This window comes from Peromyscus leucopus, chromosome X, assembly GCF_004664715.2.
Source record: "Peromyscus leucopus breed LL Stock chromosome X, UCI_PerLeu_2.1, whole genome shotgun sequence".
NCBI classification, from domain to species: domain Eukaryota; kingdom Metazoa; phylum Chordata; class Mammalia; order Rodentia; family Cricetidae; genus Peromyscus; species Peromyscus leucopus.
Window position 1 is genome coordinate 27,350,670 of NC_051083.1, and position 25,868 is coordinate 27,376,537.

At 41.4% G+C, this 25,868-nt stretch overlaps 1 long non-coding RNA gene across 1 annotated transcript in view; it reads right to left on the minus strand.

The window, feature by feature from the left end:
• The window catches only part of LOC119086649, a 17,552-nt gene extending 13,344 nt beyond the window's left edge, over window positions 1-4,208 (minus strand). Inside the window, exons 1-2 of the long non-coding RNA XR_005089991.1 lie at window positions 4,041-4,208; window positions 3,737-3,804 (exon numbers count right to left, since the gene is read on the minus strand). This is a non-coding gene — a long non-coding RNA (uncharacterized LOC119086649). The remainder of the gene's footprint in view (window positions 1-3,736; window positions 3,805-4,040) is intronic.
• Between the last annotated feature and the right edge of the window lie 21,660 nt (window positions 4,209-25,868).

Here is a 25,868-nt window from a genome sequence, read left to right on the forward strand (position 1 = left end):
GAGACACAACATGGTGTTGGTATTCCAGAGACCAGGTCTGCTTTATTCCTTCTCACTTGGAACTGTGCTTGCCTCTCAGCCTGTACAGAGCTTGCCAAAGGAAGGAATGTATTTGTTATCATCACATACATACATCAGTTCAGTAACTTTCCACTCTTTGTAAGTGTTTGCCTTTACATTTATGTAAGTACATATTTATTTATTCATTTAGTTTTGAGTCAGAGTCTCAGATACTCCAGGCTGGCCTCCAGCTTGTTCTGTAGCTCCAGATCCATAATGATCAGATGTCTCTGGTCTCTGTGGGCACCCACACATGTGCACACACACACCCTACACACACATGCACATAATTAAAATATAGTGATTCAGGAGTCATTGTTTGGGGCTTAGTTCTGTGGAATTAAGTGTATTTCGTTCTTGTCCTCCTTCATTCGCTCCCATCATATGGTACATGAGTTTGTGGTGATCCTTCAAAGTGAAAGAGCTGCCCAACAAAAACTGATGGCAGGGGCCTGAGCCAGACAGAATGTTCTGGAAGGAGTACCCTTTGTGGTTTTCTGCAACTACAACATGCTTCACCCTAGCACTGAATCCTGCTCTTCTCCCACCCCATCTTCTTTTCTCTGCACAGAACAGAAGAAAATCCTGGACTCCTCCTCAAGGCAGGTCAGAGGAGTGAGAAGCCCTCTTTCCTAAATCTATCCATCAACACTTTCTTTGGAGGAGGTGGCCTTAAAGAAATTCTCATACAAACTGCATTGCTTCAGGACGACACAAAGAGCCAGCAACCGTATTTCTGGGCATCAAAGGCACTGTCTTTAAATGCCTTGCTTCATTTCCCACGCCTTCTTCACTCACTCTCATTTCAGAGCCCTCTGCCCACAAGTGCTGATCCCAGTGCCCACACTTTCACTTGTATGGCCTCCAGAAAAATCCCGGAGTCCGGAGCCTAGAGCCAAGTGTCTTTGGCATCTAAGAGGATTCAAGAACTTACATCATGAAGAGAAAAACAAACAACCAGAATCTCCTTAGCTGAGCACACAGGCCCATTTCCTGTGCTAGGAAATGGCTCAAAATCCCATTCTCCCTTTTAGAATAGCAAAGCCTAGGAGGGATTTGAAACAATCCAGACATTTATGTTCTACTGCGGATGAGATCAGTGGACATGGAGAACATATGCTCAGAACTGTGAGCATCCTGCCTGCTTCTTTTGTCTGGGTTACTTGGACACTCCGGGTCCCCGTGCTTCTCAGATTCACCTCCTCCAACACTGGCTCCTGTTTCAGGTACATGCCCAGCTCTACCGTGGAAAGCACTACATAGGCTGCAGCCCAATCCCAGCAGCTTAACAGGATTTGGAATCACCTAGGAGACTTACCCCGACGTGTGTCTACTGAGGGAAGGCTCACCCTAAATCAGCAGTCCTAGGCCTTCAGATAGGCTCTCAGACTCAATAAAGAGGAGAAAGCAAGCTGAGCACCAGCATTCATCTCTGTGTCTACTTCCTGACGGTGGGCACAGTGTGACCAGCTGCTTCATTCATGCTCCTTCGTTCACATCGCCTTCCCTAAGACTCTGTACTCTAGCTTCAACAACCACAAACTTCATTTCCTAAGTTGGTTTTGTCAGGCATTTTTTTCACAGCAATGAGAAAGGTAACTAATCCCCTGACTGGTGAAATTAGTCAGGATGCAGTCTACCAGGGTATTCCCATTGCCAGGGTGGATGATAGCGCCCGTTGACAAGGCCACCCACCTACCTTCATTGCCCTGCATTCTAAGAACACAGAAGGAAATCTTTCATTTCTCCCACCAAACAGCAGCAGCAGTCCGTACTTTACCACAGTCATTTTGGTACTCAAGTTAGCCAATGAAACATCTTGAGCAATTGGAAGCCATCGTTGCCTCAGATTTCCTTCTATTTTGAGCTTCAGATATGTAACAGTTAAGAAAAAAAAGACAAATTTTGCTGAAGGATTTGAGCAGCTACTCTCGTTGCTTTATAGCCCATCTGGAGACATAAAATTTACTAATGCTTCATCAAGGATTTCAGCTAGAAGCATTATCCCAGGCCCTGCTTGCCACAGAACACACACACACACACACACACACACACACACACACACACACACACACACACACTACAGCTAATGGTATTCAGCTAAGAATTCAACTCTGTCTCATCTTTCTTCCCCTCTGAAAGAATGACACATCAAAGTGGGATTTGATGTCAGATGGAGACAAATGAGACTGGAGAATGACTTCCTTGATGGGACCAGCAAGAAAAGAACCAAAAAGTATTCGACATTGTTCAGTAGGAGCAAGACACTCTTCTCAGGACACCAAACTCTGAGTTAGAACAATGCTGTTCCACCCCCTAACACTTTCTAAATTTTCAGATGAGGAAATTGGTCTCTTTTCCTAGCAGGGGAATTCTTTAACTCTCTCAGAAAGAAGCAAATTTGTCCTTCTGTATACAAATCTTCAAGCCTCCATAAAGGGAGGAAGTCTGGCTGAAGCTAGTGTGGGGGAGGAAGCAAAAAGACTTGAAAATGCATTTTTCACATGGGTTTGGTGAGCCAAGCAAAGCGATCAGAGTGAACATGGGCCCTGCAAGTTTTTCTTTCTTTCTCTCAACTAGAGGTTATCTACAAAGCCCACAGGAAATGTCTAAGCAAATTTCAATGCTATTTCTCAAGAATGACCAAGATCAGTACAGTAATTTAGAGACTTCATTGCTAACAATGATAAGCCTAACTTAATCTCCAACACCCAACTCAACCCTGGGATGTGAACTGACAAACTAATATTAATGAATTTTACTTACAAAGGTAGGGAGGACACCATTTTTTTTAAAGTTCATTCTCCCATGCTCATTTTGTTTTACAGAAAGACTGAAGAACAGAAAGTTGGATGTGTATGTGGTAAGCAAGTACATGGTGAACATCCTCAGTCTGAAAATTCAACATCTGAGACTGTTCAAAGTCTAAGACTTTTTGAGCACCACTATGATGCCACACACATACACACACAAAATTCACATCTCACCTAATGTGATCTGTCACAGCCAAAATGAAGGGACACTAAAAATACTGTATACAATTATCCTCCATCTTTGCGTATATGGTTATATATCAAACACATAAATTTCATGTGTAGTTAGGCTCCAACCCCAAAGTATATTGTTGTATATATGGAACTACTTCAAATTCAGAAGAAAGAAAATCCCAAATCAAAAACACTTTTGGTCCCAATCATTTTGCATAAGGGGTATTTAACCTGCAAAGCCAAATATCACTAGTAGAATATAGGGGGTAGGACCCTGAGTATTTTCCAGATAATTCTTTTAATTTTTCTGAACATCTGGTATTTTTAATAATAAAATGTGAGGGGAAAAAACACCCAAACCCATCAAACCCTGTTGTCTGAATTAGTGACTCAAGCTTCAATAGCCAAAGTGCTGAGTTTTGGCAAGTGGCTCACAGTCCATGTGATAGAGTCTCAACCAATAATCCTCCAGATGTTTAAATGCTTTTCATTCATTTACATTTCAATGTTCTCTACAATTCTTAGATTTTTTTTTTTTAGCAAATGATTTTTACTTGAAAAATATAAAAAATAACAAAAATTAAGAAAACAACCCCATTTTTTCCCTGGAATACACACACACACACACACACACACACACACACACACACACACACACACACAAGGTTGGCAGACATAATGGTACATACCTGAAATTTAGTACTCTAGAGGTGGAGACTGGAGGATCAGGAGTTCAAGGTCTTCCTAGGTTACAAAGCTGGAGGAAAAAGAAATACTCTATGTCTTTCAGAACGACTACCCTGACTTACTCTTCTGTGCTTTTCTCTATGGAAACTGGAGCAGGACTCTTCCTAATGGGATTCTGGGAAGTCTCTCAGACTGGATTACAATGCCCTGAGCACAGAAGCCGAGTCCCAGATGATTTTGTCATCCAGGACACAGTGGGCCACTGGCAAATGCCTCCTTGTCTAAGTATGGACTTGCTGCATTTACCTGTCCAGACAACGGTCCAGGGCCTATTCGTGTTTCCTCGGTCTGCACTATGTGGCTTGGTGCTTGGAAGCCTGACTAGAGGCAAGGAAGGAGTGAAGACAGTGAAGGACAGTGACAGACGCCTAAACAGAAAAGCTGGGGTCAGGTGGACTGCACACGCTGATGGAATGGCACCAACTACCACACGACCCTGACCCTCAGAGTTGCATTTATTATGAACAGCACAGGGGGCGGAGTTACCTAGTTTTGGTAGGAGGTGTCTGTGGACAGCAGTCTAAGGCTGTAAACATCCTGGAGAAGGAGGAGGATGCTGTAGTTGCTAGTTTTTGCACACACTGGTCAATCTTTTATAGACCTTTGTACTTGCACAAACTGTCAACATTTGAACTCAGATCAGAGGAAGGCTTTGCCAATTTCTCATGGGTTTGAAGCACTAGTCCTTGACATGACCTTGACCATGTCAACAATACACATTCACCAAGGACTCCATCCGCTCTATACACATTTAAGGCTTCCTCGGCTCCCCACAGCAGCATATGCCAAAGTTAAGCACCAAGTACTGAGAATGAAATGGCGGTTTAGAGCAGGAACCTCTCTAACTTGGCATTCCCGGGACTCCCTGAGTGATTCCAAAGCATGCCTATGCCTCTGTCCTGCCTCTGTCCTGCCCACGGAGCTCCTGCTGGACTCTTGTTTTGTGGCAGGATGTTAAACTCTCTTGGGTGTTAAAAGCATCTAGAACACCTGGGTTAAGGCTTTACAGATCCTCAGTTTCATTTTCACTTACCTATCATTTGATTCTCAAGACCCTCTACTAGAGCGGCTCGGCTCTCTACCTTCCTAATGCTGCAACCATCTAATACAGTTCCTCAGGATGTGGTGACCCTCAAACATAAAATTATTTTTGTTGCTGTTTTATAACTAACTGTAATTTTGCTACCATTATGAATCATAATGTAAATATCAGATATGCAGGACATCTGATATTTGATCCCTGTGAAAGGATCATTCGACCCCTAAAGGGGTCATGACCCACAGGTTGAGAACCACTGATCTACTACATTTCCAGTGTACAAAATTATCAGTAAGTCTGTTCTCAATTGGCAGTTATTTTTGCCTCCCAGGAGACAATTGACATGCCTAGAGACATTTTGGATTGTCACATCTGAGAATGAATGCTATTGACTTCTAACAGGTAGAGGTCAAGGGTGCTAAATGCTGCCCCAAATCCTACAGTAAACAGAAACACCCCTACACCCCTACCCCACATACAGTTTATCCATGGCTGGATTTTTAGCTCAATTGGTAGAGTGCTTACCTAGCATGCTCACAGCCTTGAGTTCTACTCCAAACACCATCTAAAGCATGTATTGTGGTACACACCTATAATTCCAGCACTTGGAAGGTAGAGAAAAGGAGGATTACAAGTTCAAGGTCATTCTCTAGTATAGAATTAGTCCAAAGCCAGTGTGGGCTACATGAGACACTGTCAAAAAAGAATAAAAGAAAAAGAGAAAGAGGGAGACAGAGAAATCTGACTTCAAATGCCCATAGTGCAGAGACTGAGTCACCTGAGTCCACTGAGGCAGCTGTCAGATCAGCTGGGGTTTCTAGGGATGGAGATGAAACTTAGTGGTCGAGTTCTTCCTACCATTCGTAATGTACAGGGTTTGATGGCTGGCACCTCCATAAACATATTAACAGAAAAGATGGGTCTAGGGTTTCTTGGTCAAAGTAACTCCTTTGTTTCAATTTCTCTAGACAAATGGTGTCTGTGCTCAGACCTCAGATAAACAGCTACACACCCAGTTATTCCAGAGTACATCTGAGTCAACTGTTGATGTTACAGGTCTGACTGACTCCAGCAAATGACACTCAATAGGTGTTTTATTTGCACTAGGCATTTTATATAGAGCGTAATGTTCCTCCCAACACTCTTGACAGATCAAAGATTCTAAATTTGAAAGCTATATTAGTTATATAGATTCCATATTTAATTAAAAATTTGAGAGCTGAATTTTATTTTGAAGACAAGTTGCCTCAGATCCCTGATAAATTTGTATTTTTTTTTCTAGACAGGGTTTCTCTATGTAACAGCTGTGGCTGTCCTGGAACTCACTCTGTAGACCAGGTTGGCCTGGAATTCACAGAGATCCGCCTGCCTCTGCATCCTGAGTGCTGGGATTAAAGGCGTGCGCTGGCACCGCCACCACCTAAATTTGTATTTTTACGTGCAATTGCTAATGACACCCTAGGTTTTTCAAATTCTCTTATTTGAAAGCCAAGTCCATCTTCTTTTCTCTCAGTGTGGAACTGATGTCCATACAAACAGGAACATTAACAAGTCATGCCCGTCCCCTTCTCCCAGCTCAGTAAGAATTCAAGCATCAATTACTTTATAATATCAGAATCATGGCTTATCTTTGTTGTTATATATAATTGAAGCGACTGTGTGGGAACAACTTCAGAAAACTCTGAAAGATCTATTAATGCGGTACTAAATGTCACAATTAAAGGGGAAGGCACCATATTAATAGAGTATTGTTGGATCCAGCACAGTTCTTGGCATAAGGCTTGTGCTTGAGAAATGTGTCTGATCAAAGAAGTAAATGAAGTATGACAAGAAGCAACAAATGGATGTGATCTTTAGACGAAAAATCTAGCATTTTCATCTACAATTGATATGTTCTCTAACAGTAGCTGAAAATGTTTGTAGCTGGCTTTCATTTCATTATTAAGGCACACCCATATGCAGTTTTCATAATTGCATCAACATTTCTTTTCTTGTTGGTAAATGTTACATTTTTTTCTTCTAAAAAGAATAAAAGGATTCAAGTAGGAAATATTTAATGATTAGCTTTTTTTGAGACAAAGTCTTACTTTGTATTCCTGGTTGGCTTGGAGCTCACAGAGATCCACCTGCCTCTGCCTCCAGAGTGCTGGGCTCAAAGGCATGTCCCACCATGCTTGGCCTAGCAAATTTTTAAAAAATAATTTTTGTATTTTTGTCAGCATCTGGGCAAAAAAGTACAGGGTGAACTTATCTGTTAAGAAATAGAGTTGATTGATAGCACACAATATTACTTCATTTTCTTCCCTTCCCTCCCTCCCTTTCTTCCTTCCTTTCTTTTTTCTCCTTCACTTCTTTTTCTTTCATCCTTTAAAACAGGTATCAAGTAGCCCAAACTGGCTTTGAACTCCTGATATTCCTGCCTATACTTCCCGAGTGCTGTTATTACAGGCTTGTATCACGACACACCCAGCTTTGATTTTTTTCTTTTGATTAGTTTATTTTCTTTTATATGTATGAGTGTTTTGCTCAAGTGTATGTCTGTGTATTGTGTGCATCCTGGAAATGGAGTTATGAACAATTGTGAACTGCCCTGTGGTTGCTGGGAATCGAACCCAGGTCCTTTGAAAGAATTGCTCTCAACCACTGAGCCACCTTTCTATCCCTGGATTTTAGTTTTCTTAAGAGAGCTTTGTGTGATCATCTACAGCCTCCCAGTTCTATCTTTGGAGGGAAGCTGGCATCGGTGGACATGTTATGTCTACCTGATGACAAGGACTGACTCAGGGAGTGAAGGTAGTCATTGAAGTGGTGCTATAGTTTATATAGGTCAGAGGGCAGGTACGGAAGGTGATTAAGAGCTTTAGCTCAAAGATCATAGAAGATGAAGTTCTGGTTATCTAAATCACCCCAAGGGAAGAACGTTAGAGGAAAGAGTTGATGTGTCTTTTCAAAATCAGGACTGGAAAGGATCAAGCTAACTGGTAAAAGTGAAAGAAAAGGAGCCAACACTATAGTCTGTAGGATAGTGGGAATGCATAGGAGGACAAGCTGGTAAGCTGAGTCTACAGACTTGAAGAGGTTGGGGTTTTATAGTTAGAGAATGCTTAGTACAGTGGAAGATTTCTGAGGATCAGATGGTTAACTCTAGGATACCCACTCCCAGCTTTGAGAACCAGGAGGGCACCAGAGGTCTTTGCAGAACTACTTCTGAGATTCCATGTATGTGGAGGCCAGGCTGCCATAGACAGAAGGCAAACTAGCAGAAAAGGAAGGGGAGATTTCTTTTTCTAGAGGGCCAGCACTTCCTGGGATGGAAGTTGAAAAAAAGAATCTAGTGGTCAGATCTAGTGAAAGAATGCAGCACTGTTTTGTTGTCGCTGTTTTTCCTATTCTATTTGTCAAAAATACTATTATCAAAGCAAATGAAATATAATAATCTCCATAAGGGGTCACGCAATTATAGCCACTTATAATTGTAAATAAAGTTTTATTGGCACACAGCTGTATTCACTTGTTGATGGAATTTTTTTGTGTGTGACTACCTTTAAAAGGCAAGAGCAGAGTTCAATAAGTGAAAAAGAAACATCGGAAATGTTGACTCTTCGCCCATTTAATGAAAGTTAGTTAACCCAATTCTTGGTCAATTCCCTCAAAAATATGGAGAAAACAACAACAAAAACCACCCCGTACTCCATTTGATGTTTCTAGCCATTTGCTTTCTTGTTATGACAAAGCAGAAGTGCCTCCAGGACCTTCTAGTAGACCCATTTTTTGTTGTTGTTGTTGTGTTGGTTTTTTTTAATTTTTTTTCGAGACAGGGTTTTTCTGTGTAGCTTTGGAGCCTGTCCTGGAACTCACTTTGTAGACCAGGCTTAACTTGAACTAGCAAAGATTCACCTAGCTCTGCCTCCCGAGTGCTGGGATTAAAGGCATGTGCCACCCCTGTCCGGCTAGTAGATCCATTCTTACTGCTAGGTTTGAAGAGCTATTTATACTATTTATTCTAATAGAGAGTAAGTCAACACTTTGTCCTCTCATCAAGATGAATGCTCCTCTCCATTCTAGCTGCCAACTACAACTAAAGGAAACCCACTTCTGTCCTTTGTACAGGCTTTGCTTCAGGGATGTTTAGGAGCACATTAATGAGCAGAAGGGACATCGTGTCATGATGATTGCAGAAAATCTGGAGGCTGAAGTGAAAAGGAAATACTTTTGTGACCGCCTTTGTCCTATTTGACTGTGAAGCAGAGTTAATAGCTCATGGCTGGGTTGGCAGTTCACAAGAAAGGGAGAGGTTGTCAGAAAATCAAATCACAGTTTCCTGTTTTGGAAGATGTATTTCAAGAATATCACTGAGGGCTTCAAAGACAAAAAAGCGACTGTTCACCAGAGCCAAAGCAGCTCCAAATGCCTTTGTTTGCTTTACTGTGTGGTGGGAAAGGGTCAAGGCAGCCTCTCCACTATCTTCCCCTGTCACTGTTTTGCTGTTGTTGTTGTTATGTTATTGGAATTCTTGCTGAAAATTCAATTAAGCATTCCTAATTTTGACTTTATTGCTCTTAGTAAGTCATTATGGAGAAATTAGGAAAGATTTGTAGCACTACAGTGTTTTTTAAAGCTGCAGTTGGCTACACAAAACATGGTGGAACAACAGTTTAGTAAGAGGAAAGGTAGCTGTCTGTCTTGATTTTTCAATTCATGTTTTCATTTTTTGACATAAATATTCTTATTTACCCCATAAGAATATAAAAAAATGCTTCGTAGGGTACTGTAATTTGCCTTGCCCACCCTATTCTTCCTTGTTCATTGTTAGACACAACCCATATTCTTTTTTTCCTCCATTTCTTCTTTCCTTTTTTCTTCCCTTTCTTACTTTTATTTATGGTATGTATATGCATACGTGTATGAAAATTTGTATGTGTGTGTATAGGTGTGTGTGCCTGCAAGAGCTTATGTGTACCATGTTCATGCAGGCGCCTGAGGAAGTAAGAGAGCATTGGACCCTCTAGGACTGGAGTTATAGGCAATTATGAGCTACCTGATGTGAATACTGGGAACAGAACTCAAGCCCTTTGCAAGAGTGGTATGCACTCTTAAATCACTGAGCCATCTTTCCACCCTGCCACCATTTTCTTTTTATTTGAGACAGAGTCTCATGTCACCCAAACTTGTCTTGAATAGTCTATACAGTGGAAGCTGGACTTAAATTTCTGATCCCCCTGTCTACCTCCCTAGTTGTAGGTTTACAGGAAGGCACAATCATGCCCAGATTTGTGTGATGCTGAGGATCAAACTGGGAGTTTCCTGCATGCTAAGCAAGTACTCTAAGCATTTGGCTACTGCAGTCCAACTCTGCACTCCTGGACCACTCTGCCTTTGCCACTTGTGCTCACAACTATGACTTTGATGTGATTGGAAAGGCTTCCAAATAAATCCCAGAATGCTAGGTTTGGGGGAGTTGGGCCTGCTGTGCCAAGTCAGAGGATTATAGTCAACTTGCATTATATCTTCCAGTACTCTGGGAAAGCCATCTACAGAAGAACTGAGAAACTTGCAGAGCACCCAAGCACCCAAGATTACTTTGTGTGAAATCAGCCGAAGAAACTGTGAAATTGACATGCTGCCTTGAGCTTTGAGTCAAGACCCACGTGGCCATCACAGACAGAAATGCTTTGGTCTTTTGCCATAATTTAAATTAGACCTTTGGAAAAAAAATAGATTAAATTTTTTCATGAGTATTTTTCCTGCATGGATATCTGTGTACCACATGCCTGCCTGGTGCCTGAGGAAGCCAGAGAAGGCATCAGATCCCCTGGAACTGGAGTTATAGTTGGTTGTGAGCCATCATATGGGTGCTGAGAACTGAACTCAGGTTCTATGCAAGAGCAAGGCACTCTTAATGAGCAACCTCTGTAGCTACTCCAATTAGACTCTTGAAGAAGACAAGATTCTCTGAGATCTCTTTTGAGTGTGAGCCTCTAGTTTCAGATCACCTTAACATTTTCCTTTATGAACCATATTGGATATGGAAACTATGTTGTCTGATCTTTAAATCTGGAAAGTATACGAGGAAAGATATCCATAGAATAAGAATTTTCCAGTGGCAGGTCTGTAATTTTTGTCTCCTGAGTCTCCTATAAGGAAATATTTTCCTAAAGCATGTCGCAGTGTCCGGCAATATTTTCCTGGTGTGTGTGTGTGTGTGTGTGTGTGTGTGTGTGTGTGTGTGTGTGTGTGTGTTGGATATGAAGATCTCTAAACCTCACAGATTAGATCTTGTGCCCAGTGCATCACACAAGTGGCCTCAAGGGGGAAAAAAAGCTTTCTGTTCATTTTAACCTCAGGTGAACGTACATAACCTCAGTACTACAAAGAGAGGTACAGCTAACATTGAAACCTGTTGATCATACCTGAAAATTTTTGAACTGATTGAGATGGACTACCTGCCATCATTACTATAATCATAATTTGTGCAACATCCATCAAACAATTAGGGATATAGGCAGTCACTAGCAGACTTCTAATGATGTTTTAGTTGAGATTTTTCTAGGGATGGGAATGTAGCTAACAAGTTGGTAGAGTACTTTTGCCTAGAATGCACAGAGCCCAGAGTTTGATACTCAGTAACATATGAAGTGGGCATGGTGGTATACCTCTGTGATTACAGCACTTAGGAGGATCAGAAGTTCAAAATCATCTTCAGCTACATAGGGGAGTTCAAGGTCAAGTTGAACTACATGAAACTCTGATTCAAACAAAACAACAACAAAAGAAAAATCTTGTTCTATATTAAAGCTATCATATATTTTGTTTGAAGCAGAGTTTTATTATGCAGTACAGATTGGTGTCCATATTCAGTCCTCCTGAGAGTCACCACCATGCCCATCATGAATGCCTTTACATGTCCATATAGAATCTTTTTAGAGGTGCTTATTCACAACAAATGAACCTCTTAATAACTTAAAATGGATGGCTACTAGTCAGGTAGATTCTATCAGTATTTAGTACTCAACTATCTCTGAATCACCAGCTCATTCTGTTTAGATTCCAAAGAATTGGGATTCATATACTCACTTGTACTTTGATTCCATATTAGTTCGTAAACAAAAGGAATTGAGACTGTCATGGTCTTTACCTATTAGTATTCACCATGGCCATTACCTAGATAACTGTAAAGCATCATAAAAATCAAAAGGTTATAGCTTAGTCTTATAAAATCAAAGTTATAGTGCTCTGCAAATTAGTGTTGCTCAAAATCAGCACAATCCATTCATCATGCTAATTATGAGCAATAATTGCTCATTCAGAAGACTTTCCTGAGTAGTGCACAGACGTACATCAGGGTTTTCTACTTCCTACAGTCTCAGCATTTTCCTGATTCTGAAAATAATGTAGACTCGAGATAGATGACGATGGTTTACCCATTCTCTGCATGATTCCTTAGAGCAAAGTTAACATTATGTAAGTTTTCAGAACTTTTCTGGTATGCTTATAAAATATCACTGACATTGGTTCTTTCTTCTTCAGTCACCCTCTGAGCAACTTCTACCAACTGATATAGTTTTAGCTTTTGTTTTTCTTTTCTTTTTGAGACAGGGTCTTGCTGTATAGCCAAGACTGGCTTCCAACTTGTGATCCTCCTGCCTTAGCCACCATCCCCCAAGTTTTGGCATTACAAGAGTGTGCCACCATACCTGGCTTTTTTCTATTTTCCTCATAGGACCATATTAAAAATCTGATATTATCTTTTGTAACCTAATAGCATATTGTGAGTATCCATGAGTATTGTTACCAATATACATGCCTTAATTAATAGTGGCCCAGCATTCAGCTATATCTGCAATATTTTAACCAGTTGCTTCCTGATAGTTACATGTATTCCAGATCCTCCCCACCCCTTTACTGGTATAAACACTCTTGTGATGGTTATTTTTAATTCAGAAGGCAGAATCTCCTGGGAAGTGTCTCAATGATGGATTGTCTAGATCAGGTTAGCCTGTGAGCATGCTCACTTGTGTAAATTTCTTGAAATAATTGGCTCACTTGGAGTCTGTTTTAAAATCTTGGGATTTGTTGCTGAGTTGCTCATCCCCATGTCTTCCCAGCTTACATTTTCTTATTTTTAACATATAAATTTCATTATGACTCTTTTAAATCTATTGTAGGTAAGGCGTAAATCATCACGATTGATTTAGTACTTTGCCCCTTGATATGAAGTACTTAAATAAGCCCTTGGTATTTTATCAGTAAAGGGATGACTCAAGCACACTAGGAAGGATTGTCAATTTTGAAAACTGAAGATTAGGCAAGCTGTTCTCTCTAAACAACTAATGATCTAGTAAAAGAATGTATGAGTGAGTGAATAAATGAACAAATATCTCTAGGATCAGAGTTATAACTAGTCCTGGATATGGTGGTTCATCTCTGCAGTCCCAACAACAAAACAAAACAAAACAAAAACCAAATGGATGCTTTTTGTTGTTTATTTCCACCTCCTCTTGGAGATAGGATCTCACTATGAATTCTTGGCTACCCTGGAACTTACCATGTAGATTAGGCTGGCCTTGAACTCACAGAGATCTGTATCCTCAATGCTAGGGTTACAGGTATATACCACCAAATTGTCCTTCTAGACACTGCTTGGCTTGTCTGGCACGATAAAGGTGTTGTTACTTTCATATCTGGAAGTGAATCTGATAGTTCTCAGAATTTTCTTGTTAAACGAGGCTACAAGAAACTAAAATATTCCATTTTTACATGCTGCTTATTTTGTCACTGTGTTTTCCATTCCAGCGAGATAATTACTCTGGCTTTTGCAGAAATTCTACTGTGAATTTGAACAGGGCCCCCTCACCTCTTCCAAGGGGGTCTGCTTTTGATGTGTTTGCTCTGTGCACCCCATGAATTCTACAATGTCACTAAAGCTGATTTCTGCCCAGAATTGTTCCCTGAAAGCTCTCATTAGAGTCCTCCTGGGTGTAAATTAAAGTGAGAGTTCCCAGATGGAGTCTAGGTCTTTTGAGCCGGATTTTCTGCTGGGGAAACAGGCTCTCATATTCTAGGCTGACCTCTAAATGTATAGCTGATGTTGACCTTGAACTCCTAATCTTCCTCCTTCACTACTGGAGTCCTTGAATGGGCATGAACCATGGCAACCAGTATATCAGCTGCTGGAGATCAAACTCAGGGCTTTGTGCCTGCTAAGCTAGCATTCTACCCACAGAGCCTTTGTCTCTCTCTCCATCCCCCTCTCTCCTTCCCTTCTTCCTTCTTTCCTTCCTTCCTTCCTTCCTTCCTTCCTTCCTTCCTTCCTTCCTTTCTTTCTTTCCATCCTTTTCCCCCCTTTTTGGAGACAGAGTCTCACTCTGTAGCCCTGATTGTTGAACTCATGACAGTCTTCCTGCTTCCATGTCCCCCATGCTGGGGTTTCAGGCATGAGCCACCATGGTTGACTTGAATCTGCATTTTAAGAAAGGGGTCGAAGAAATCACATTGTCACTGAAGACATATCCAAGGGCAATATGGCCTTATCTTACAGCCAGGGTCTGCTGCACACTCTTGGCAATTTCTTCAGCATCTTTATCCTCTATCTTGCCCGTTCAGAAACTACCTCCTGTGTGGGTTACCAAGTGCACTTTCTTAAGAAGGAGTGTGATCTTGCCATGTGTTTTGAGGCTAGGGGATACAAAAGCAGTTTCCACAGGAAGCTGTCAGGTTCTATCTTGAGACTCAGGCAGACCCATTGATGGACTGAGTCATCCATGGAAAGGGTGAAGAGGTCAGCTAGCCTGAACTGAGAAAGCAACGTCAGACCAACTAAGTTGAACCATGTTCTTGGGCCCATAAATAGTTTCAGGATGAAACAGATGATTTACTGATAGCAGAATGGCCAGACTAGTCACTTTGGTTATCTCCTTGGTTATGTGGTATTTGTTCTTGAGATTTCACACATTACTGTCAAATACTTAATGCATTCTCCAAGCAGACTGGAACTGGACCGGACTCTGGCCTTGATTGCTTTTACTTCATGAATAATTCCAAGAACACAGATTATATGATTAGTCAGGCCTGGGAGAAGGGGAAGTGGCTGATTAGAAGCAGTTTGTAAGAACAAGGGAAATGCAGACACAGGTGCCAGACAGAGGCCTGAGAAGGCAGAGTGTCGAATTCTGGAAATTTTGCTTTTGTAGAACTCACCATACCACGATGATAACACAAATGTTAGGTGGGAAAATAAAGTTATAAAAATTGAGACAGCCTTGCTGGCATATGCCTATAATCCTAGCACTTGGGAAATATAGGCAGGAGGATTAGGAATTCAGTTGTCTTTAAAAAAAAAAAAGAATACAAAACTAAGAAACAAACTAGATATAAAAATGGAATATTTCCAACTTCAAGATTTTACCTTAAGAGCACTTTAGTGTTTAAAAATGATAAGTGTTGGGGTTGATGTATAATGTTGCTTAGTTTGGAATGGGGAAGCAGAGGATAATAAAAGGCAAAGGGACTTTCCATAGGTCATGGATTTGAGTCAGTCAATGACCCAATAGGTTGGAACTCAATTCTGAATGAGTCTTCCGAATTTACAGATTTTGTTTGTAAAGAGAAAGAAAGCAACAGCCTAAAAAAAAAATCAACATTCAGCTTCTCTTCTATTTGATTGACCTAGATTTCTTTTAGCTTTGGCTGATTACCAAAGCATTAGCAAAATGGTTCCCCACTAGTGTAGACATTTAAGCTAGAAATCCAATACTCCAGCAATTAGAATCAATGTTCACTATGCAAGCGTAAGTGAGAGCTCAGATGTTTTTCTGCATACAGGGAAAAATAAAGCCATGCTCTGGGATAGTCTAATAAACACTACCTAATTTTAGACCATCAGAAAGTACGAAAGGCAAAATACAAATTCTGAAATATAATTCAATACTAGCATGCCTAATTGTATCACTCTGATAGTTGGAGTTATGAGCCATCAAAACGGCTCAGAGTGTAATAAAAGCACTCGCTGACTAAGCCTGACCATCCGAGTCCCAGTCCTGGAAGCCACTGTGGAAGGGAAGAAATGTCATCCTCTGACTTACACAGCCACACACCTGTACTCAAACACACAGACATATCATACACATACAATAATTAAAGTTAAAAGTACATAGTTGCAGTTATGCTAAGAGAAAAAATAGTAAATGTTAACTGAGAACATGAAATATTTAAGACAATAACTGTGTTGATTTAGTTCACCTATGTGCATATTGTCTTAAGGGGTCAAAATGTGGTAAGTAAGGGTAGGAAAATAATCAAGTAGGGGAATCTTAAACTTGAATCTCAACCTAGTGTCGTGAATCACACTTGGTGATCCTAGCACCTGGGAGACTACTGCAAGTTCAAGACCAGTCTGGGCTACATAGCAAGACTGTCTCAAACAAATAAACAAACAAAACAGCCATGTATAAGAGTGTATCTCAAGCCAGGCAGTGGTGGCGCACGCCTTTAATCCCAGCACTCGGGAGGCAGAGGCAGGTGGATCTCTGGGAGTTAGAGGCCAGCCTGGTCTACAGAGTGAGATCCAGGAAAGGCTCCAAAGCTACACAGAGAAACCCTGTCTCGAAAAAAAAAAAGTGTATCTCAAATGATGGAGTGCTTGATGGCCATGAACAAAGCACTGGGTTTAGTCCCTAGCACAATGTAAACTGGCTATGGTAATAACGTCTGTAATTGGGAGGATCAGAAGTTCAAGGCCATCCTCAGTTACATAAGCAAGTTTGAAGCCAGCCTTAGTCAATGAGAACTTATCTCAGAAACCAAAACTAACTTAACTCTCAAAGAGGAATTTGTGAAGTTCATCTCCTCTTGCAAAATCCAATTCCCATGAACTCTAAAAAGACCTGAAGCCCTGCCCACCTTGGAGTTCTTCCATTTTCCAAGTGAGGACTCACCAGGGCAAGACTCAGTCTTCCCTGTGTGTTCTTGGTTTATCCACATACACAGTGGGAGAGTTAATGTTCACCAGAGCACAGTAACCCTAAAGAGAGAGGAACCTTCAAATTCTAAATATGGCTTATAGAGAAGGAATCCCATGAGAGCAGAGTACTTGGAGGGCAGACCCCCAAGACACTTCAGTGCTATTCTTATGGGGATGGAATGGAATCAGAAATTCAATGGCTCCACCATCTCTCTCTATGTGTTTTCAGAGTAAGTCTCCTCAGTTGCGGGAACTCCTTCCAGGCAGGGAGCACATTTTAGTCATCTTGATGTCCCCCTGGTTGCAGACTGCCAAGAACACAACTGATATTTGCTGTTTCATAAATAAGTTGTTAAGGCAAGTCAGAAAATGAGTGTCTCTGCTAACCAGACTCCAAGCTAGTCCTCCTTCCATTAGGTCTCAGCTCTGTAAACATTCTGGACAAATACGTCAGTTCAGACGATTCTGGATGCTTGGAGGGATTTCTTTCAGTGATACCTTATGGGGAGCAGAGGAATCCCTGAGTGAAATTTGTAAGGAGTGGATAAAGTCCTCAGTGAATGTGTATTGATAACAGGAGCACAGCCACATGAAGGACCCTAATACCTCAGATTCATGGGAATGGCAAAGCCTTCTCCAGGTCAGACTCAGGGAATTGGCGAAGCCTTCCTCTGGTCCAAGTACCAGTGTTTCGGAATGATTGACCAAGGTGTGCAAAAAACACTACCAACTGCAGCTCCCTCCTCCTAGGTGACTGCAACCCGAGACTGCTCTTCTACAGAGATTAGCTAACTCCTCCCCTTTGCATTGTGCTTAATAAACTCATGGCGTTTCCAGGCTGTGTATCAGGTGCACTCCTTCACAGTCAGCACAGCCCACCAGCTTTTCTATGAGTGTTGTCTTTTTTTTTCTTCTCCATTCCCGAGGTTCCCCAGTCAGGTTTCTGGGACCATGCCAGGCAGGACTCAGCAACATCTCAGTGAAGTGAAATGTTTAAGCTTCTTCAATGAGGGATCTGTCTGTCTAGCCAAGTCCACATGAATATGACCTGATTCTCTGGGTCTCCAGCTTCTTGGTAGGGCCCTTTGAGGACTGTAATAGTGAAGTTCTCAACCTGATAACACTGGAGAGTAGCACGGTACCTGGTGGACAGTAGTGACTCCATGAGTGACTGTTGGATAAACAATTTATTGGATTTTTGGACGTATTCAGCAGCACTTGTTAAACACAGACCATGCACCAGATAGCATCTAAAGCGGTTTGTTTATCTGAGGAATCCTCTTAAAACTCTCACAATGATATTCTCACTGTCACTGCAGAGGCTTCTGGATGGAGAAATAGATGCAGACACTTAACCAAGACCCAAACACAAAGCTAGTGTGTATGTGGGGGGCGGGCAGTGCTGGGCAGGGGAAATAACCATTCCAGTGACTGTAGCAGGAATCTTAAAGGGTCTTATTAATAAAATCAAACCTGGAGCCAATTATTGGAGTGAATGCTAGAAGGTCAGAGAAACAGAACAAACCACAGCCACCTCACCTTGCCAGTTCCTCAGCTGATCCTGTTTCCTCAGAATGGATGCCTCTCTGCTGGACTGTGCTGCTCAAAAGCCTAAAAGCTTAACCAGCTAGTTCCTGGTCCTCAAGCCTTATATATCTTTCTGCCATCACTTCCTGGGATTAAAGGCATGAGTCATCATTGGTGGCTGTTTCCATTGTGGATCTCTGCCTCCCAAGTGATAGGATTAAAGGCATGTGTGCCACCATTTTCTGGCCTCTGTATCTAGTGGCTGTTCTGTTCTCTGACCCCAGATAAGTTTATTAGGGTGCACAATATTTTGGGGAACACAATACCACCACATATGACTCCTCAAGTTGTGCTCTCAAATCCCCTTCAGGATGTTCGAATTGAGTACCTCAAAGAGACTTGCCTTGTTTTGTTTTTTATTAGCTGTTTGTTTCCTTTTTGTTTTGAGACAGGGTCTTACTTTATAGCCCTGGCTAGTCTAGCCTCAACTTTGCAGCAATCATTTTCTCTCTACTTTTGCATGCTGGGATTGTAGGTGTATGCCAGCCCACCCAACTAAAGAGTCTTTCTTAACAGCTAAAGGAGCTGAATGCAAGTATACAGCAAAAGCAATTAATACAAGGACAATTCGACACATTTACTCATTTAGATATTTAAATGTAAAAGGAAGCTGGTTGCATGTCAATATGTCACAGTTTTAAATTTTCTCAGCATGTATTGGTTTATCTTCTGTGTGTTTGAACATGCTACAGTACACTTGAGAACATCAGAGGACAACTTGCAGATGTCAGTTCTCTCCTTCAACCATGTAGAATTCAGGAACCAAACTCAGGTCAGGAAGCTTGGTGGCAAGTACCTTTACCTGCTGAACCATCTCTATAGTCCTCAATGTGTCATGATTTTTAATAATAATAATAATAAATAGGGCTGGGGACGTAGCTCAGTTGGTAGAGTGCTTATGTATCCTTCATAAGGCCTTAGATTAAATCACCAGCACCACAGAAACCAGGTCTTACCTGTCATATCAGGCATTTGGGATATGGAGGCAGAAGAGTCAGAAGTTCAAGTCAACTTCTACTACATAGAGAATTTAAAGCCATCCTAAGACAACAAGAAAAACTCTCTAAATAATAATAGTAAGAATAATACAGAAACCATATTTTGAAAACTATAGCATTGTAAGTGGCAATGTTATTTACATGGTTGTCAGTCTCTTCAATATTTGAGTGAATGATATTTGGTTTCATTATCACCTGCTCTGACACTGATAACCCTCAACATAGGCATCTCAGTAGCTATTCTATGGGATATGAGCTCTACAAAGTTTCTCACCGGAGGATGGAGATAGAGCTCAGTTTAGTTTGTAGAGTACTTCATGCCTTGCATGAATGAATTCCTGGGTTTGAACCCCAGTACCACATAAACTAGTCCAGTCTCGCCTTAGGGAGGTAGATTCAGGAGAATCAGAAGTTCAAGGTCATCCTTGGACTATAGGACAGCCTGGGCTAGGAGAGCTCTTGTCACAAACAAACAAATACCAAAGCAAAAACAAACCAAACAATGCAAAATTCCAGGGAGAAGGGCTGAGTATCTAGCTCAGTGGTGACATGCTTATCCAGCACAGGAAAGCTGGCCCTAGGTTTAATACTGCCCACCTCCCCAAATCCTTAAGTATGTGAAAGACAGGCCTGTGCATTAGCATGTTAGAGATGAGATAGAAAGGTACTTCTGTAGGACAGTTTCTGGCCACTTATTCCAGTAAAGGAATGGAGTTCTAACTTTGGGGAAGGAGGTATTTGTAGGGTAAGCATTTAAGCCATATAGGCACATAATAGATGCATTAACTTGTACTTTGCTAAAAGCATAAGGTCCTTCATATTATCTAGTTACAAATTATACCTTCCAAAAGATCCCTACTTGTTCCCCTGTAAGTCCCACTTGCCCTTGTTTCCATGTTCTTTCCACTCCATTAAAGGTTTTGAACTTCAGCATGTGCCATCATTTTGTGTTGCTGCACCAGAATACTTGAGACTTGTAAGGAATAAGAACTTATTTCTTATAATTCTGGAGACTCGGAAGTTCAAGACCAAGGTGCCAAAAGATTTGGTGTTGGGTGAAAGCTTGGTCTCCACATCTAAGATCTCACCTTGAGTGTTTCATCTTCTAAAGGGGAGGGAATGTGTGTCCACACACAGCAGAATTGTGGAGGTGGAGAAACAAGCTCACTGTTTTCTTTTCTTTCATTTATATATTTATTTTCCATGTGTACGTGTCTGTGGCCATTCATTCCTATTTCACAGTGAGTATGTGGAGGGTAGAGGACAACTTGTAGGAGTAGTTCTCTCTTTCCTCATTGTGGGACTGTGGATTGAACTCAGGTCATCAGGTTTGGTGGCAATTGCCTTTACCCACTGTGGCATCTCCCTGACCCAAACTCTATTTTTGAATGGACCTGTGATAACACCACTTTTGAGAACAGAACCTTCATAGCTTAATTGTCTTTTATGTTCCAGCCTCTTAATAGGGTTATATTGACTACAATTTCTATTTAGTTCTGGAGGGAACCAACATTCAATTCATGGCAATGCCATGGTGACCAAACCACTTCTGAGGCAAAACTATTGGCTGGAATGTTTTCCATTGTATTCCATTAGTGATGGCTTTCTTTCCTTGGAAGTAATGTGTTTCCTATCCACTCAATTAACCCTTCACCAACTCATTTATTCTTTTGATATTTATGTAGGAAGCACTTTCTAAAAGGCTCTGAAGTTGTTGGTACCTACCATCTGGGTATAAACACTGTCTTCCGCTGTTGTTTTGCCAAACCAGGGGTTATACCAAATGCAGATCAATTCTGCTGCAGACACCAAGTACAGGCTCATTGAGACTTTTATTTGTAGACTCAGGTGGAGATTTGGGCTTAAAAAAAGATGCTTGTTTCCAAGATAGCCAGGACCGCTTCACAGACAAACTCAGTCTCGAAAAACAAAAACAAAAACAAAAAACACCAAACAAAAACAAAAACAAAAAAGGTACTTGCAAAGTAAAACCCGTAGTCTATTTCTTAATATTAACTAATTCTAAAAGAAGTTTATGAAGGCATTTCCAAAGCTACCACACACAGTATATCCCAGGGACCTCAGGGAGATAAGTGTTTATTGGGAATCATCACTAGCATAGTCATTAGCTGTCACAACATTAAATACTTCATTCCGAGGGCAATTATGTTGGCTTCTACATTCCTCAGGAAATAATTGCAGAAAAATTAGCAACACTAAAATTGGAAACTTTGAAAATCTTCCTTCCTGTATGGTGTATTATTTGAAAAAGCATTGCAGGAATAATCCAGAGATTTTGGCTTCTTGGTCTGAAACTCTAGGAATATCAAACACTCTGTGATTCTAATCCATGCCTCCTAAATGGATGTGTGTTTCTTGCTGCTTGCTTTGGTTGATCAGATGATTGGCAATTTAAAATTGGAAGACTTACCAGCTAGAATAACCATATATATATGTATATATATATATACATATATATATATGTGTGTGTGTGTGTGTGTGTGTGTGTGTGTGTGTGTGTGTGTGTGTGTATGTATATATAGGAGTATGATGGGCACATCCCATAGTAAGATCCTTGTCTAATACTTTCTCCTGGAGTACTTGCAAGGACTTATTTTCAGTCAACAACATAGGTGATGGGATATGACCTGCTCAATTGCATCATGTAAACCAGTTTTAGCAGACTGATGTTATATACCCTCTCTCACTGCCACGTTCTGAATAAGCCACGTGAGGGCTATGTGGCAAGCAACAATGGATGGACCTCCTTCAAAACCTAAAGTGTTTTCTCCTCACTATGTTGCTGACAGCCAATAAAAAGCCAGGACCCCAGTCGTACAACTTCAGGGAACTCAATTTTGCCACCCAATTTTGCCACCCTTTGTCCAAGCTCCAGGTAAGACTGCAGCACAGCTGGCCTCCTTATTTTGTCCTCATGAGGCCCTCGTAGAGAATTCAGCCACACCATGCATGGCCACACTCCTCGCTCACAGAAACTGAGAGCTAACAAGTGGGTGTGATTTGGAGCCACTGGATTTGTGTCCATTTATTGCATAGCATAAGAAGACAGATACAGTGGTTTTCCATTCATTCCCATGACACAATATGAACCTACATTTAAACTAGTTATTCTCAGGGCTTCTCTATGAAATCAATGGTTTAATCTACAATCTATCTCAAAAATACTTTCATAAAATAAAATAAAAGTGAATCATGAGAAAAATTAAATAAGGAAGGCATGTGAAATATCAGCCCACGGGCCAATGTTCTCATAAAATGAATTATTCCAAAACCTCAATAAACACACACAAAATCCAAAGACACAAATTTTATTATTTGACTCAATAGATATAGTTACTCTGTTAAATTAGTATAAAATTTTCTGAGCAGTTTATCTCAATTAACATATCTCATTGAAGGTAAATAATAAACAGCCCATACATGGCTACCGATCTACGGGTCAGACATTTAAATGCTATTGAATCAACCTAAAAAATATCTGGTCTTTATCAAGATTTGCTATATCTTAGATGCTATTTACACTCATTCATATGGATTGCATTCTGCTAATACACCTCAAAATGCCATGAACTTTTCACTTTGCACACTGTATGTGTGACCAAATTAAGATTGCTGCACTGGAGTCATTTGCTCACTGTGCTGCCCCAGCTAGTAACTGCAGAGAGCTATGGCCTAAACCCGGAAATATTACCTTCACAGGACACTACTGCACATTTATTTTATTCAGTGTAATAATTGAGATCGTGCTGAGTTTAACTTATCATAAATACAATGTAACTCATTTCATCCTGGTCAAAATTCCTACTTAAGGAGTTTCCTGGGCTTCCCAAATAGTATAATCACTTGTTACAGAGATGAGCCATGGTGATGCTCAGAAGGAAATGAACCTGTGCTTGCTCATCTCTCTTCTCTCAGTTCTTCCTGGCAGCATCAGGGATGCGGAAGAGAGGAAAGCAGGTGTAGTTTGGGGATTTATGCTCCACTTACGCCTATTATGGCTTTCACTTCCTTTACTGATGTCTGTCAGGGGTTTAAGGGTAAATTTCCATTAGAATAACTGGGGGGGGGGACTTTTACAATCTACTGGCACACAGTCCCCAACACAGGGGATTTGCTGTTTACTGTACTGGAAGAGGCCTGGCAATCAGGAGTTTAAAAAGCATTGCTGACAGTGGGGGGTGGATTCTAACATGTATTCAGGCCATGGAACCAGAGTTTTAAGGTCTATAACTGCAAGGTAAGGTGCAGCCGAATAATTTCCATGTGCTCTGAATGTCCTCTTGTCATGTGAGATCAACTTTCTGTCCATGGCCATCACCTATGGAGAACAGATGATCAGGGTGAGGGTGACTCAAGGAGACCATGTTGTTAGAAGCTTAGGAAAAACTTGAACCGACGTGAAGCCTACACCCTCCATTCATCCAGCTTCACATTAGATTAAGTGCCCCCACCCATTTGCAAAATCACATTAAACTTATTTGAATGCCTTGGCTATTCAGAATATCTTGTCCCACTGCAGACCCAGAGAATCAGCATTTAACAAGACCCCCATGTAGTTCTTCTTTTCCCTTCTTAGTGTTGAGGATCAGCCTCAGGGCGTCACGCATGCATGGCAGGTGCTCAACCATTGAGCTGCATCTCCAGCTCGCCAGACAATTCTCAATTACGTGTAGGAAGAGTTGGAGAAGCACTGAATGTTGACAGCTTCAAATTGTGTTCTTTTTTCTAAAGGTACATAGTATGCATGAGCATCTGGAAGGTTCTATCAGGTTCAGTGGTAAAGAATTTGGTTATTTTAGATTTTCTCAAATTTATTTGACTATAGAACTCTTTTGATTTATCAAAAGATCTTAGCTGGGGCTGGAGAGATGGTGCAGTGGAGAAAGCACCTGCCACCGTAGCAGAAGGCCCAGAGTTCATTCAGGTCCCTAGCAGATATACAAATGGCAAGTAGGCATGGCTGCCCAACTGTAATCCTAGAATTCAGGAGGCAGAGATGGGGAAATCCCTGGAGCAAGCTGGCCTGCTAGATGAGCCACATTGGTGAGCTCTGGGCCAAATAGTAGACCCCGTCTCTATGGTATAAGGTAGAGAGTGACTCACAAGTCCTTAATGTAGCACTTTCAATAGGCTTCTTGTTTCTGAGACAGGGTTTTTCTGTGTAGTTTTGGTGCCTATCCTAGATCTTGCTCTGTAGACCAGGCTGGCCTCGAACTTGCAGAGATCCACCTGGCTCTGCCTCCTGAGTACTGGGATTAAAGCCACCACTGCCCGGCCCTCAATTAGCTTTTTATTGGAGTACAAGGTACATCAGAATAATGCATATGTCGTTAAGCCACCACCATTCTCCACATATCTTCCTAACTGGCTTCCTGAGGATTTTTGTATAGTGAACAGCATTAGAAGGAGTTAGCCTTTTTCTAGAGCAAAGATAAGTCCAGTCTACCAAACCTGGTCCACCACTGTAAAGGTAATATTTCTCCCCAGGAAAAAGGCCAAGCTTATTGGCTACTTAAAAAAATGGCTTTCCTACATTTTGGGTTCTTCACCTAAGACACAAGTCTACTGAGGTTGATCACTCTCCACCTTATGTATTGAGGAAGATAGAGTCTCTCACTTGAACCCAGAGCTTGACAGTTGGGGTCATCTAGTAAGGCAGCTTGCTCTAGGGATCCCCTATCTCTGCCTCTTGACTTTTAGGATTATAGGTGGGCTGCCACATGCACTTGTGGATGGATCTAGAAAAAATCATCCTGAGTGAGGTAACCCAGACTCAGAAAGACAAATATGGTATGTACTCACTCATAGGAGGATGCTAGATGTGGAACAAGGATGACTGGACTGCTATTCACATCACCAGTGAGGCTACCTGGAAAATGGGACCCCAAGAAAGACACGGAGAAATGGATGAGATCTACATGAACAGCCTGGACATGAGTAGGGGTGATGAAGGGCGAGGTTCGAGGGAAAGAGAGCAGGAGATCCTAGCTGGATCAAGAAAAGAGAGGGAGAACAAGGAATAGGAGACCATGGTAAATGAAGACCACATGAGAAAAGGAAGAAACAAAGAGCTAAAGAGGCCCACAGAAATCCACAAAGATACCCCACAAAAGATTGCTGGCAATGGTGGAGAGATAGCCGGGACTGACCTACTCTGGTGATGGGATGGCCAAACACCCTAATAGTTGTACCATAAACCCTATCCAAGGACTGAGGAATCTGGATGCAGACATCCATGGCCAGGCCCCGGGTGGAGTGCTGGGAGTCTAATTAGTGAGAAAGAGGAGGGTTTATATGAGAGAGAATTGTTGAAACCAAGGTTGGATAAAGCACAGGGACAAATAACCAAATGAATGGAAACACATGAACTATGAACCAAAGGCTGAGGGGCCCCCAACTGGATCAGGCCCTCTGAATAGGTGAGACAGTTGATTGGCTTGATCTGTTTGGGAGGCATCTAGGCAGTGGTA